Here is a 16416-nt window from a genome sequence, read left to right on the forward strand (position 1 = left end):
GAGAATGTGTTGCCATCAACTTGCAGAGAGGTGCATTAGTTGTTGGTTGAGTTGGGGATTGAATATAAGAAAATTCATTCATGTAAAAATGATTTCATTTTATACAAAGATGAATACTGAGACAAGGTAGAATGACATTTATGCAAAGATAAGAGATATTGTACAGTTGTACACGATCCTACAATTCCAACAAGGTTTTACGTCACATGCCAATTATACCTATACTTCAAAAAATGTTTTGTTGAAATTCACTTGCACAATTGATGGATTGGCATGCAAATAATAGGATTAAAGATGGATTCATACAAATTTTGGCCGACTCCAAATCATTGAAACACATAAAGGGAAAACGACAAACAAAATTCAAAGATGAACCCCGTAGTATCAAGTTTGGTCTTTCAATTGATGGAGTGTGCCCATTCTCCTTCAAGAGATAAAATTAGAGTGTTTGTCCAGTTATATTGATAGTATACAATATTCCCCCATGGATGAGTGTTAGAAAGGATCACCTTATTCCAACTCTTATTGTTCCAAGAAAACATCAAGTTAAAAACATGGATGTTTATCTTGCACCTTTTATCGATAAGATGCAACTGTTATAGAAAGGAATAAAAATGCATGAAATATCAAGTCCTCCATCAAATAGGTCCTTCATGTTGTAAGGTGTGCTATGTTGGATTATTCATGATTTATTAGGACTTGGTGGTTGCTTCGGAAAGATAAAAAAATTACCTATTTACACTCATAATTTATTATCATCCCAACCTTCATACTTAGTTTTATACTATTATTTTGACGTTATTAACATTATTGCATTATAGGGCTTCAAACAAAGGGGATATTTATATGTCCAAGATGTGAAAAAAAATTTCAAGGGTGGTATTCTAACTATCTTCATAAATTTATTTATGCAAACGATAGAGTTTTTCTACCACCAAATCATAGGTTTAGAAACTGCCATAAGAATCAATTTGATGGAAAAGTTGAAAATAATGGCCTCCCATGATTGTGGGTCCAATTGATTGGCTTAAGAAGTATGAAGATGCTGAATTGAAATCTTGGCATGCTTTTTTTGATGGGGGTGATTCTATTGAAGAACTAGAACAAGTTTTAATTAAGATGCCAAAACGGATGAAAAGGAAATCCATATTTTATGAGCTCCCATATTGGAAGGATCTATTAATATCTCGCCTATTAGGTACCATGCACATCTTCAAAAATGTCTTGAACTCAATTTTTTGACATATAAGAGGAAAAGAGAAGGACACCTTGTCTTAGAGGAATGCCATAAGTCGATTGTCAACATTTGCAAGGTATGTGGTATAGAATGTTCATGTGTGAGAGACATAGAGATATTGTATTTCATTTTATTTATTTCCTAAAGGTTCATACTAATTTAGTATTCTTATATTAGGTGGGTGACATCCAAGGAAATCCACAAATGTGAAGTGCCAAAATGGAAGAAGGAAATTGCATAAATTGTATGTGTATTTGAGAAGGAGCTCCCTACAAGTTTCATGGACCTACAAGTCCATTTACTTATACACCTATTCGATGACATTGAATTGGTGGGTGTCGTATCAACGAGGTGGATGTTTTTCTTTGAGAGCTATATGGAAACTCTAAAAATATATGTTTAACAAAATGCACATATAGAGGGTTGCATGGCTAAAGGTAATGCATTGAATGAACCATTTTTTTTCCTATGTGAATTCCTTGGTAAGGATTTCAAAGGCGGGCCACACTTCTAGGATAAAGAATGAGCATTAGATATTATTGATGGAGAAAAACCACAATCCAATGGTGTTTAAGTAGAAATTATTAAGTAAAATAATGATCATTGTGGTTGTTTTTATTGCGATCATTAATTTAATCTATAATTTATTTTCCAAATTAACAACATGGCCTTTGGAGTTTGAAATAAACATATTGACATGTAATAGGTGTAGATGAAAGTGCTATACTTGACAAGTTCATTCTGTACCACATGGACTTTATGAAAAAATGGATTTATTTGTATGATAAAAAAGAGAAGAATTGTTAGAATCGAGGAGACAATTTGAGAGATAGAACCCAAGGAATACCCCATTTCCTATTGATATGCAAGGGGAATGAGCTAGAGATTGCACACTAGAATGGGTTACTAAAAAAATTCAAAATCAAATAGAAGATGCAGGTATAGATTTAAACATAACAGAAGATGAAATCAACATGGATGTGAAAGAAAGGTATAGTTGGAATTTTACAAAATATTGTTTCCTTATGGTTTTGACTCTATTAACTATTTTAATATTCGTTATTATATTTGTTTTAACTGAAATAAATGGTCTTTCATAGGAAAGGAAGTATCCAGTAATGTGGGAATATATTCAACATTCTCATGTAGAATGTGTAGATGTAAAGAGACAATCCTTCGATTGTGGCATCATGGTTTACTTCAAGCAATCCAATCGATCAAGCTCAAAAGATAAGAACAATATTGAAGGGTATCTACAATATGTTGGTAAAATACAACAAATTATTGAGTTGGATTATTGCTCTTTTAAATGTTGCATTTTTAAGTGTGGATGGTATGAATCATTTGAGAGGAAACATAGACATGATACCCATAGCATATTTTTTTTATAGATTCCTCAAATTTCCTACCAAAGGATAAGGAGCCTTATGTTCTACCAATTCACTGTGAGTAGGTATTTGTTTAAATCAAAGAATTAGAAGCGATAGTGATCAATAATCTATTAATAGATTGTTTATTGTGAATATATATGTGTTTATTAATAACTAAATTGTTATAACATACGTCTAATATATGTATGTACTCATTCATGTGCATGTATTTTTCTATAAAGATATTTTGGACCCAAAATTTATATTTGTCAGACATTATGATCCAAGATTAAGGCACGTATTTGATGATGAATTAGTGGATACTGAGCAAAATAATGATGGCCAAAAAAATTAGAGAGAGGGACTAGAGAACATCGAAGAAATTGACATCCATGATGATGTTGAAGATGGTTATGTTCAAGCACAAGAAGACAACATTAATACATAGTTACATGATGTTACAGAAGACAACAATATGGATGGTATAGAAAATGATGATCCAAATACATTTGGTAACAATATGGATGGTCTACAGTCATATTTCAATGATGATGAAGATGATGCAAGTCAAGACAAGGATGATGATAATATTAACTACTTGAAAGATCATATGAACATTGACAATGATACATTAGATGACATTGTTGCAGACAATGATGTTAATGACCAAGACTTCTAAATTTTCAGAATTATTTGTAATCCATGTTTAAAAAATGATGATTCTTATAGCCTAAAATTTGAAATGCTTCAATATTATTTGTGTCAATACAAATTACCTATTGCAATATCATTAAAGTGTTCAAGATATGGTATGAATTGTTGGCAAAAAAAATTAGGATTACTTGAATTATTCTTCCATTCATTTTGTATCAACATAAGTTAGTGAAGACATAAAAGTTCATAAAATATTAATGCCCGTATCTCACAATGATTTGAAAAATAAACTTTGTTAACTTCATTATTTTTATAGTGTTTTCATTTTAATGTTGGTCGAGCTTCTCTCGCATTTAATTATCGATCCAGGCAGGCTTTAATTTTTACAAGATTGTTTTTCAAAGTCTATGTTAAGGCAGATGATGACTAGTATAAAATAATCTCAACCCAAATTTGTTTCACACACACTCTTGACAATCAATAAAGTTGTTACACACTCTAGATAGATTCAATGAAAAGAAATATTGTAGAATAAGCTACTATTTCATTCAACCACTCTCAAAGCACTCCTGAAAACCATCACTCATTCACTATGCATGTAGAAAAGGAAGTGCAATCCAAATTGTAACAACAAAGAAAATAATTCATTGCCCCACTGAACTTAGGGAATGGTACATGATTTAAGTTGTCACACCATCCAAATGTTAATGCAATCAATTAAATTACAAGACATGTGCAAGGCATCCTTCAACTCATGGAAAACACTTGGCCTGATTACTCCACCCGTACCCTCTCCTCAAAATGTGCAGACCACCCTGTCAATCGAGGCTCTTTATCTCACAACGGCCTAGCCTCCCTGTTATTCTTCCTCTGTTTTCCTATCCCCATTATCCTCGCTGCTCCCTATGCACTTCCCCTGCATCACACTCATGAGTAGTGACAAAGGGAGAGATCGTCGCTTAGGTTAGGTTAGAGGTCATGGATGACCCCAACCACCCTAGATTACATCTCTGTAGCCACTCTATTTACCACAACATACATGATCACATTCGCAGAAAGGTGGTGACCATGGAAGAAGAGGAGACGCACCATGGACGTTCATCCCTTTGGTCCCTCTACAACCTCCTGGACATAAATTTGAAGGATAAGGAAGAAGCTAAAACCAATGCCACCAACCAAATTGTTGAGCTCTTCATGCTCTTTAGCCACTCATCCTCCTCCCTGAAGCATTTGGACAGAGACCTAGATATTGACTACCCTCCCAATGTCCCTTCCCCTATTGTCTCTCCCGTGCATTCCCCCTAGTAAGTTTTTCCCCTCCCCCCCTCGCAAATCTCCTCCACCTCCCTCTGTGCCCCTCACACCCTCGCAGATGAATGAAGCTCCCCACCCCCCCCCCGCCCCTTCTCCCCTTCGGCACAACCCATACGGGTGTTTTATTGTGGAGGAGCTTCTAGTGGCTACCAGTTTGGTGTAGGCTCGTGGCAGCTCACAAGCACATGTGGCTCTAGTTCAACATCAGTTTGGATTCACAATGGCAAGCGTTATCTGTCGACAACTTTATCATCACAAGGCTGGTACTCTCTACTTATTTTTGTTTCATGGCTTGCAGAACAATATTTTTTTGGCTCAATGATCATCAATGCGATAACACCCCTCATGCTCGGACCATAAGTGCCAAGTTTGTGACTGAGGCACCCTTAGTTTTGTTGCAATTTTCATTTTATACCACTCCTTAGGCTACTATCCAGATGTCATGAGGTTCATCCCCCTGTGTAATTTGTATGGTCACACTTTTTTTAGAAATAGTTTGGAAGTTGTAAGCTTTGGTTTCCCCTTTCAGGGGCAGAGAAATTTTTATTTCTATCTTTGGTTTCCTCATTCTGAGGAAGAGATGAACCTCATGGCTATAAATATTGTATACTTTTTTAGTTAATATAATGTTCAAGATATGCTATGAATTGTTGGCAAGAAAAATTAGGATTACTTGAATGATTCTTCCATTCATTTTGTATCAAAATATGTTTGTGAAGACATAAAATTTATTAAAATACTAATGCCCATATCTCACAATGATTTGAATAAGAAACTTTGTTAACTTCATTATTTTTATATTTTGTGCATTGTAATGTTGGTCAACTCAGTCTTACATTTAATTATCGATCCAGATAGGCTTTAATTTTTACAAGAATGTGGCGCAAATTCTATGCTAAGGAAGATGATGACTAGTATAAAATAATCTCAATCCAAAGTTGTTACACATACACTCTCAAAAATCAACAAAGTTGTTACACACTCCACAGATTTTCGATGCAGAGAAATACTGCAGAATAAGCTACTTATGTCATTTAACCACTCTCACAACACTCCTGAAAACCATCACTCATTCAATATGCACACATAGAAGGAAGTGCAATCCAAACTGTAACAACAAAGCAAATAATTCACTACCACACTAAATTGAGGGACCAGTCTAGGGCTTACTCTATCACAACATCCAAATATTACTATAATAAATGAAATTACACATAGAATTAACTATAACAACAATCACATAAATGAGAAATATTTATGAAATTTGTCATTCAACCACTCTCATAGCACCCCTAAAAACTATCACTCATTCAATCTACACACATAAAAGGAAGTGAAATCCAAAATGTAATAACAAAGCAAATAATTCACTGCAACACTAAACTGAGGGAATGGTCTAGGACTTAAGTTATCACACCATCCAAATCTTATTGCAATTAATTAAATCACACAAAATTGAATGTAACAGCAACAGTAAAAACAATCACATAACTGGAAAATATTTATGCAATGTGTCATTCAACCACTCTCACAACACTCCTGAAAACCATCACTCATTCAATTTGCACCCATAAAATGAATTGCAATCTAAACTATAACAACAAAGCAAATAATTCACTCCCACAATAAACTGAGGGACTGTTCTAAGAATTAAGTTGTCACACCATCCAAAGCTTACTGCAATTAATTAGATTACACAAAAAATTAATAGTAACGACAACAATAAAAACAATCACATAAATGAGAAATATTTATGCAATGTGTCATACAACCACTCTCATAACACTCCCAAAAACAATCACTCATTCAATCTACATACATAAAAGGAAGTGTAATCCAGCTGTAACAGTAAAGAAAATAATTCATTACCACACTAAACTGAGGGACTGGTCTAGGACTTAAGCTGTCACAACATCCAAAGCTTACTGCAATTAATTAAATTACACAGAGAATTAACTATAAAAACAGCTGTAAAAATAATCACATAACTGATAAATATTTATGCAAACTATCATTCAACCATTCTCACAACACTCATGAAAACCATCGCTCATTCAATCTGCACACGTAAAAGGAAGTGTAATCCAAACTGTAACAACAAGCAACTAATTCACTGCCACACTAAACTAAGGGACTAGTCTAGGACTTAATTTGTCACACCATCCAAAGCTTACTGCAATTAATTAAATTACACACAAAATTAATTGTAACTGTAGCAGTAACAACAATCACATAACTGATAAATATTTATCCAATCTATCATTCAACCACTGTCACTACACTCTTGAAAACCATCACTCATTAAATTTGAACACATAAAAGGAAGTGCCATCCAAACTGTAACAACAAAGAAAATAATTCATTGCCACATGAAACTGAAGGACTGGTCCAGGACTTAATTTTTCACACCATCCAAAGCTCAATGTAATTAATTAAATTACACACATAATTAACTGTAACAACAACAATAATCACATAACTAAGAAATATTTATGAAATTATGTATTCCACTCTAACTAATTGGTGATCCCTACTGAGAAGGAGTGCCCTTCCTCCTCAACAGGGGGCTGGTGCACTAAAAATCACACAAACTACTCAGGGGAAATTATTGAACCACAAAGTTGAGATTTGGATTAATCAAAGTATTACAGTTACAGAGCTTTGGTGTTTTCCCTTTCCAATTCTATTCTCCAATTCTTTGATTTAGCCTTCGCATGAAAAAAATCTTCTATCTTAGATATCTTAATTACAATGAGAAGATCATCATGAGAATCTTTCGATTCTCATGTGATATTAAAATAAAAATATATCTTAACAATTACAAGACGATTTCCATTGAAGGGGTAAAACTATAACAATTTCCTTTAATTACAAACAATGTTACAAAATATCGCAACCAAATGATTAGGATGCTCCACAAATATCTCCAAGTGATGAGTTGTTTCTTTTGACTTTGGTGTGCTCCTAGATCCAGTCTGATTAGGAAAGGAAACACGTGCTTAAGAAATTGTCCATGTAAAAGAAACAACTCTTAGAACCTTAATTAATCCAAATCGGTAAAGGATGTAATCCTATAACAACAAGCTTTGACAAGCCATCTAAACATTAAACATCCCTACATTAGTTTTATAATAAAAAATGAACTAAGAAAGTAGGTATAGTGTCAAATTATAAGTATAATTGGACCAAGAAAGTGACAAGAGAACAAGGACATACTTAGGTGAATAAGGGTTGTTACAGTAATAAGATATGGTCCCGTTGGTCAAAATGGGATAAAAGAAATACGAAAATAAGTAGGAAAAATATGATAATTCTGTGACCCAACACCTCCCCCCAGCTTAATATTTTGCATGTCCTCATGCAGACTGATGTCACTGATGGCTGACATTCTGAGAGTAGAGTTATGTGAGGTCGTATTTTCCTGCCATTTCTTCACCTTTGACCCTGTATCCTCAAGAAATAATCAATTCTCCTCCCAGAACTTATCAGTAATACTATATGGATGTTGATACTAATGGGTGGGTAACTAAACAAAAGAGAGCTTGAATTTAAGTCCTATCCAACGTGTACTATTATTCCTAATACAATCAACATACTGATGCACTATGAAAAGTGCTTGCTCACAATTATGATAACAATAGGGGTCTCCCTTCTTCATTTCTTGTCGGGAAAGATCTCATCTTAACTTGCTTCTTTCTAAGGTACCAATTCTCATTCTATGCATATTTCTATGGCATATCTGTAGAACTAATTCTTGATGGTCCATTAGTAGGGTCTTAGTTGTTGGAAACCTCCATATTTTATTGTATGTGTGTGCAACAATGTCAACTGAACCAGGTTCTCCTATAATAAATAGTTCTACCCATTTTTCATTAGCTATTACAGTATCATGGGCATATTTCTAGCCTATATGATTTTTCATAAAGGAAACAAAATCCCTAAGTTGTAGATCTACCACATAGGATGTCAGATTGAATGGTTCGTCCCCAAAGAAAGTGATATCATACAGATACAACTCATACAACAAATGTTGTTTTGAAAAATTAGCACTTTGAAATGTTTCCAGGAAGTCATGTATATCCCATGTCTTATATGGTTGATTTTCCTTTAGGATTGTTAATTGGAAGATATAATGTTTTTCTCGAAAATATAAAGGATAAGAAGGAGAAGGAAGCTTACGATAGAATAAGCCATTAATGATCTCATAAATGAGATCCCTTTCTTGCTATAATAGCTTAAACTCTCCTCACTGTTCCTTCACCTATTTCATTTCTTGATTCCTCTCCTTCTAAATTTTCACAAATGTTTCAATTCTTAATTTTTCATCCCACTCCTTGAGATTATTGACCATTTCCTTGTGATTCTTTAGGAAGATGACTTCATATTTGGGAAAGAGCGATAATTTCTCCTAATTCTCTAGTATTGTTATCAAATCTTCAATTTTAACGTGAGTTGTTTCAAATGTTTTTTCAGGATCCTCCTTATGATCCATTTTCTCCTCCTACTACTCTATCTCAATTATTGGTTATTGTGTAACAACAACATCATCGATAGGTTCTTGTGGTACAACATTTTTTTTTTTTTAGTCTGCTTTGTTTCAACTGTTGGTTCTTGTGTAACATCAACATCATAAACATGTTCTTATGGATTAGAAAACTATTCTTGTTCTTCCTTCTTTTCTTCGACTGTTGGTTCTCGTGTAACAACAATGTAATTATTAGGTTATTGTGGAATAGCAGGTCAAAATTCTTTGTCTTGTTTCCCCACTTGTACTCCAATTGAAACAGTAACAGTCTCCATGATTTTAGCCTCCTCAAGGATTTGTTGTCAACCCTTACAAATTTTTTTTGAGATAGTATATGATGTCATTTCTACAACCTATCCCAACATATCCAATCTAGTTTCATTGTTAAAATAAAGTTTTTCTTTAACCAAGGCAAGTTGTTCCTTCAACTCCTCATTTTCATTTCTTAGATTTTTAATTTGAACGAGAGGGTCAATTTTCGTCTTACCTGATGAAGTAACAACCTCTTATTCTTATGTTACTAGTCCTTCTGTCTCCTATTGTTTCTATGGTTCTTGTTTAGGATCCGATGTAATAACTGGGATTTCATATGTAAAGGGGTCTTCCTCTATAGACTTCTCCTGCTTTTCTTTGTCCTATTGTTCCTCATACCCTTCAGGTCCAGATGCATCAACACATTCCCCCTCAGTTGTAGCAGTAGGTTTTAGAGTCTCTTCTAGTATAACAACTACTCACACCCTTTTACCAAGGGTTCTTCCACCAATTGGCCTTTTCACATTCCTTTTATGCACTATTACCTATATTGATACTCCCATAGTCCCTTTAGGGGTCTTCACTTCCTCATCTCTAGTTTCAAGAATAATTGTTGTTCCAACAGTTTCTTCCTCCAACACTTCCTCTACAATCGGGCACCGACCTCATTTTTCCTCTAATAAGTCACTAGACACCACCATAGGTTCTTTTATCTAAGTCTTTTTTCCTCATGAGGATGAAATAGGATTCGTTCTAATGAAAATCCACTTCTTAGGGTTTTGTTAAATAGTCATAGGATGTGTATCAACCCTACTCTACTTAGAGCCCGCAGTTGTCTTTCTCTTGGAAGATGTAGCAGCTTTAGTAATAGGTATTGTTTGAGCATTTGGTGATGCTTCAGTACTTGGTGTTGTTTCAACGCTAGGGTTTGCTTCAACATTGGGTGCTACTTCAAGACTCTCTTCATGCTCCTCATTCGTACCATCACAAAGTCTCACTATCAAAGCATGCAACGAGCTCGCTTGTCCCTCTAATGAATGTATGATGATTAATTTAATGAGGGAATGGTTAGTGACACAAGTCTCTAGATATTTTCCCCTTTCACAATCTCTACCATGTGTTTTAATGACTTTAGCAAGTAGTATGGTAAATTAATCAACTACTATATCCTCAGGTGTGGCAGAAATTGAAAGTGATAATTGAAAATAATCCCAAAACAACCCTCATAAGTGATGAATTTTTGCATGAAGAGGGCTACATCTTTCTAAGGGTGAGGAATAGATGTTCTATCAAAACCCCTATGATTGGGTGTCAATTATTCTCCCTCATGTAAGAATATGGCCTTAGCTTCAGGATTGTTCACTTTCCTTGAGAATCGCCATTCTCCTATCCTAGGAAGCCCTGTCACTTTTGCAATAACTTCCTCTGTAACAACAATTATAAATCCTTTGACCATAGAGTGTTGTTCAAATAAGGCTTGGGAAAATTATAAATCAACCAATTCACTAAAACCCTGTAATTTTTTAAAATAACTCAGCCATCCAGCCCTTTGAAAAAATTTCAATGCTTCAGGATGTTGTAACAACACATTAACAGAGTTAGATTCATGTCTAACCACTACTCCATCCATAGCTTCTCACAACGACACTACACAACACTAGGAACCTTTTACAAAGCTTATTTAGTGCACATAGATACTTTCTTAGGGGAGAATGTAAAGGAGTTGGAATTACCAGCAGTTACTCTTCCTTATTACCAATTTGGAACTTTTAAAACAAAAGGAGTTTATGAACGATTACATTGATCTTCAGATGTAACAACACGAAAATAAATAACAAAGGGTAATAATGATGAAGGAATATTGTTACTAATAGTGGCGGTTACATCGATTTAATTGTAAAACGCAATGGTGTTAGAATGGTTTAATCATGCAGTATTATAGCAGGGTGAGGTATGTATTAATTGGATGAATAATTGGATTTCATAGATCCAGTATGATCAAGAAAGGAAACACGTGCTTAAGAAACTATCTGTGTAACAAACATAGCTCGCAAAACTTTAATTATCCAAATTAGTAAAGGAATTGAAATGTAATTCTGTAAGAGAAAGCTTCAACAGACAAACCAAACATAAAACAACCTAGCCATTAACCATTAACTACCTAACCTATAAGAACCAAATCGCTTAGCTCTTGACCCTTAACCCCTTAAACCCTAACCCCTAATCCCTTAACCCTTAATCCCTATTGTTACAGGTCATTTTGTCACATCCACTCAAAAGGCTTGAAAACTAGATCAATCAACATCTTTGAATACTTTGTCATTATCCCTTTGCAAAGCCCTAAGAATCACCTCTCCAAAAAGTATGAGTTTCTAGGTCAGTCAACTCAAAAACAATTTTTTTTGCCCCATCACACCTTGTATGTCTGTCCACCTGTAATGGTTGTAAGTTTCATAATTGAGTACCTGCACTAACCAACGCAGGTTTCTCTACTCTGCAGGTGTGATGATTCTATAATTTCTGGAAAATTAAAAATTATTTTCGAATCTTCTCGTTTTATAAGCTTTTAAGGTAGTTTTAACCATTTACCATGGATAGAGATCTCGAATTCCTATTTGATCACAACCCTGTGGTCTTATCTCTTATCCCTAGAGCTTATCTTTCCTCATATGTGGATCTCAAGCCTAGATTAGTAAATCCTAAACTACAATGTTTACCCTATAAATTTATTGCCTCCCATGGAGTATGGGTTGGCTTTTAGATATTACTAGTGCTCTCATGCTGTTGCTTTGTGCTTAATGAGTCATCATCCTTTATGCATTAGGGTTGAGTGTGAAGGTTTGCTTTGTGGAAAGGAAGGACAGGACAATTGGGGAGACATCTACAAAGTCAACTTCTATATATGGTTGTAACTCTATCCTTTATTTATTAATAAAAAAATCACTATGTTTTCCTATACTTGTGTCATGTTGATGCTTATGCATTTCAATGCCATGTTGACCCATTGATTAGAGATATTGGATTATGCTATGTGGATATTGTAGTTCCTTTGCTTGTTTTAGTCATTCTTGTAGGTTCCATTTATAGTGTGAGGAGCTAGAGTTGGAGCTTACAAGGTAAGAGAAGAGGAGGACTTACTATGAATTCTAGGTAGGTCTCTGTTTCATATTCTAATCTCTCTAAGGAAAACATAGATCTTTTTTCCCTCTGTTGTTTTAGATTATACCACTAAATCTAGGGAGTTCATTTTTGTCCGCAATAGTGAATTATCCACATAAACAATTGGTGACTCCATTGGGGATCGATATTTCCCTTAGTGGTTTCCTTGGCCTTAGCATTTTTCACCTTTCAAAGTGACCTTTATTGACTTATTTATACAGTGATTGACCTTAAGAAAACACAATTTTGAGCTTGGTAGGGTTCTTTGTGTCGTATTTTGACCAAATTAGCCCCATAAAATTATTTGTGCTAAGACAAAGTAACCCAACTCAATTTCTCCTTCCTTGAAGTGATATGGTGCGCATTGGTGCCCACTGTGCACATGCGATGATCCTATAGAATGAAAATTTTTGCATTTCTTTGCCTTTCTCTCCATTCCGCTTTGATCTAGAAGGTTTTCTTGAGTCTCTAAAATTGTCTATGTCTCTATAAAGGCATCATAGTGTTTATATTTGGATTTGTTTTCCTTTAACGAGAGTTTGTTTAATTTTTTCTTTTTTCTCATTATTAGGGTGTAAACACTTTAGCTTGATTGTTGATTTGATAAAAATAATTTCATATTATAATTGCAGTGTGTGTGAGTTCTTTTGGTAAATGATCTAGCTTCATTTAATTTTAATTGCATTTGAAATTGAAAAGGAAAAAAAAAAGAAAATTTTAGTTTTTGAATTTCATATGAGTGTTAATCACCTTTGAGTGTCATCTTTTTTTTGTTTTTTTAATTGTAATTTTATTTATTTTTTTATTTTTTTATCTTTGGAATTTTCACCCCATTTCAGTTTGAGTCCTCTATTAATGAAATATTATATTACATTTTATTTCATTAGGAATTTCCTTTACTTACACTTGATTGGTTCTTTCATTGCATTAGTGAAGGAAGGTATTGTTGTTAATAAGTAGTCTTGTTATATTGTTATTTCGTTGATTTGGAACCATCTTGTGTTTGTTTTGAAGAATTATCTTGCATAGATTACATTTGCATAGTTAGAATTTTCATTTTCACAAGAAGAAAGAAAATTGTGCATAGATTACATTGCATGGATTGGCATCATTTATGGTTTTGAATTGAATTGGAATAACGAAATTGAAAGATCTATTTAGGAAGTAATTTTTTTGTTGCATCATTGTTTATTTATTCCTTCTCGTAGATTGATCTTCGTTGAAAAGTGAGAGTTTTTGTTATCATACTAGTTGCATCATAGGGAATTCAGGTGAATTTGTACAATGAGCCTTGAAATTGAAGCCTAATTGAAGATCAAATTTAGAATTCACTCAATTAACAGAAGGAGTATTTATAACATTAACGACACACATAGAGGTCTAGGCTAGATATGTGTTCTGACTTCTTTAAATGTAGGAGTTGTCATTACTTGTCTAAGTTACATTATGGGGTGTTATAGACAATTTTGTGCCTTACAACAACAGGCATGAATTGTCAATAATCCAAGGGATCCAAAGTTCCCTAAACATGATGTTCCTACCCCTAGAGGAACAAGGTCAGCAAACCAACAGCTCTCAGATCAGTTCTCCACCTGAAAACACTCAAAAACAAGCAATCCTGAAATCAAAGCAGGTGCTCCACTAGGCTTCTACGCTGAAACTCAGATCCTCCATGGTGTACCTGCGTTGCAAAGCAAGTGGAACAAAGGCCACCTGCGCTGAGCGAGATGGGACAAGTGGCACACTGAGTCATTGCTCCAAAAATGACACTTGGATCAGGGATTTCGCCTTGTGATGAGTCAGAGGCTCTGTTTCTCCAAGTGGAAGCAAGGTTCTCCAAGTGGACTCAAGAACTGAAGATCAACTAAAGATTAACTGAAGAGAGAGAGGACACAAGGCAGCTACACATCAGTTGCAAGCTGACTCATCCTTTCTCAATTCATCTATATATTGAGCTCTCTCCTATGAGCTCAGGAGGCTGGAATTTTGTGCAAAGTAATGCTATGCTGTTGGTTTCACTATAGAGCTATTGGGTGATTGCTTGAGGGAGGTGAAGAGGAGAAATTCTTTCTGCTGGGAGGTGTTGCTGGATTAGGACCTTCAATGGTTGTAACACTCTCAGAACCTTTACTTCTTCATTAATAAAAGCTATTGAGGTTCTTCTATATGCATTTGTTCCAATGATGTTTTGTGATAATTGTATATTTGGTTTATGCTAATCCGTGAATCAGTTATGATTGCATGCCTCTTGTAGTCTCCTTCTTTGTCATTTTGCAGGATCTCATTGTAGCTGGGCCGGCAAAAGAGCAAAGAGCTGGGAGCAAGCGGCCATAGAGAAGAGTTTGGATTCGACATTAAGCGCAAGGCAACGGTTAGTGCATTTATCCACTCTCTTTTGCTTTCATAAAGAAGTAAACCTTAAGTAGTTTTCTTTACAGTTGTTGCTGAGGTACTATCACCCTTAGAGTGGGATAGGGTCATCCGAGTCGGATACTTTTCCCTACAACAAACTGGCGACTCCGCTGGGGATCGTATCTGTTTGATTGTTTGTAGTATTTTGCTATTCATTTCCTGAACAAAAGAGTACCAAATCGAAAAGCTTTTGACTATATCAAAAGCGAAGTAGAGGGCAGCTACTCTAGCTCATTTCTGAGCATGTTCATGATTTGAAGAGCTGATCTACAAGGATCCTTGTAAGCTCTTAGTGATATATTTTCATCCTCCTAATCATCCCTTTGAGTGTGCTTGACTGATTGCTTCTGATTTGAGCAAAAACTGTGCATTTTTGAGAAAATTGTGACCCGGAAACTGTGAAAACGCAACTTTCGTTTTCCAAAGCAGGTAGTACACAGGCTACCTGCTTTGCAACGCAGGTCCCGAAGGGGCTACCTGCGCTGAGAGCCAGACTGGCTGTGCAGCACCTGTGTTGGCCCAATTTTGCCTAGTGCAGTTGGCGTTTCCTCCTTTTCTCTTGCCTGTTTTCACTATAGATTTGGCAGCCAGTTACCAGTCTTGTACCTGTTCTGAAACCAACCTTACTTGCCATCATTCCGCCTCTGTTATATAATGAAATTGTACTTGTTCTTTGTATTTCTTACTCATTTACAATTTCCCATAACGAAGAGTAAACTAGTCTTGCTTTTGGCCTCTTAGATCTGAACCTGTGTTAGGCATTTTGCTGGTCTAAAGAGTTAGCTTGTTTGCTGTCCATAGCTGATTAGTCATTTTACTTTCGTCATTATGGTTTGATTTCATGCATTTCCAGTGATTGAACAAGTAAATCTTAAGGTGTCTTTTGATTTTGGACAAACTTGTTTGTTTTCGCTTTAAATCGAAGTCAAAATTATATAACAACTTTCTTTTTGTAACCAATCAACATTAAGAAAGGGAAAAGAAAATACATGCATTGTGCATTTTGCATTGGAAAAAGTTTGCATGATGATTTAGGAGAAAGTGCATTAGTTTGTGCTGTATGAACTGTGTGAAAAGAATTTGCCTTTCTTCTCCCTCAGTAGTTAAGATTTTCATCAGTCAAAAAGATTTGAAAAAGCTTGCTTCTCATCTTAGGCTGCATTTAGGAATTTGTCATATACATCTCGTGGTGAACCTTGAAAGGCAAACTTTAAAAAGATCAACTTAAAATATACTGAATGAACCTAACAACGCATTTGAAACATAACGCAAACACATAGAGGTCTAGGTAGAGACGTGTTCCGGCGTCGTTAAACATAGTGACTGTCGATTTCTACGAAGGTGGGTGATTCCTCCTGAGAGTCGGTGGCACTAATACGGACTTGTGCTCCCACGTACCGTCGCGTATATATTGGGAGACCCCTATAGGAACAAAGCCTTTATCCATAGGAAGCCGTGTCGGCCGCCCTACTGATCGCGATGCAGTGAACACA

Source organism: Pinus tabuliformis, chromosome 6, assembly GCF_031772625.1.
Source record: "Pinus tabuliformis cultivar Carrire ecotype Pingquan chromosome 6, CPIR1, whole genome shotgun sequence".
NCBI classification, from domain to species: domain Eukaryota; kingdom Viridiplantae; phylum Streptophyta; class Pinopsida; order Pinales; family Pinaceae; genus Pinus; species Pinus tabuliformis.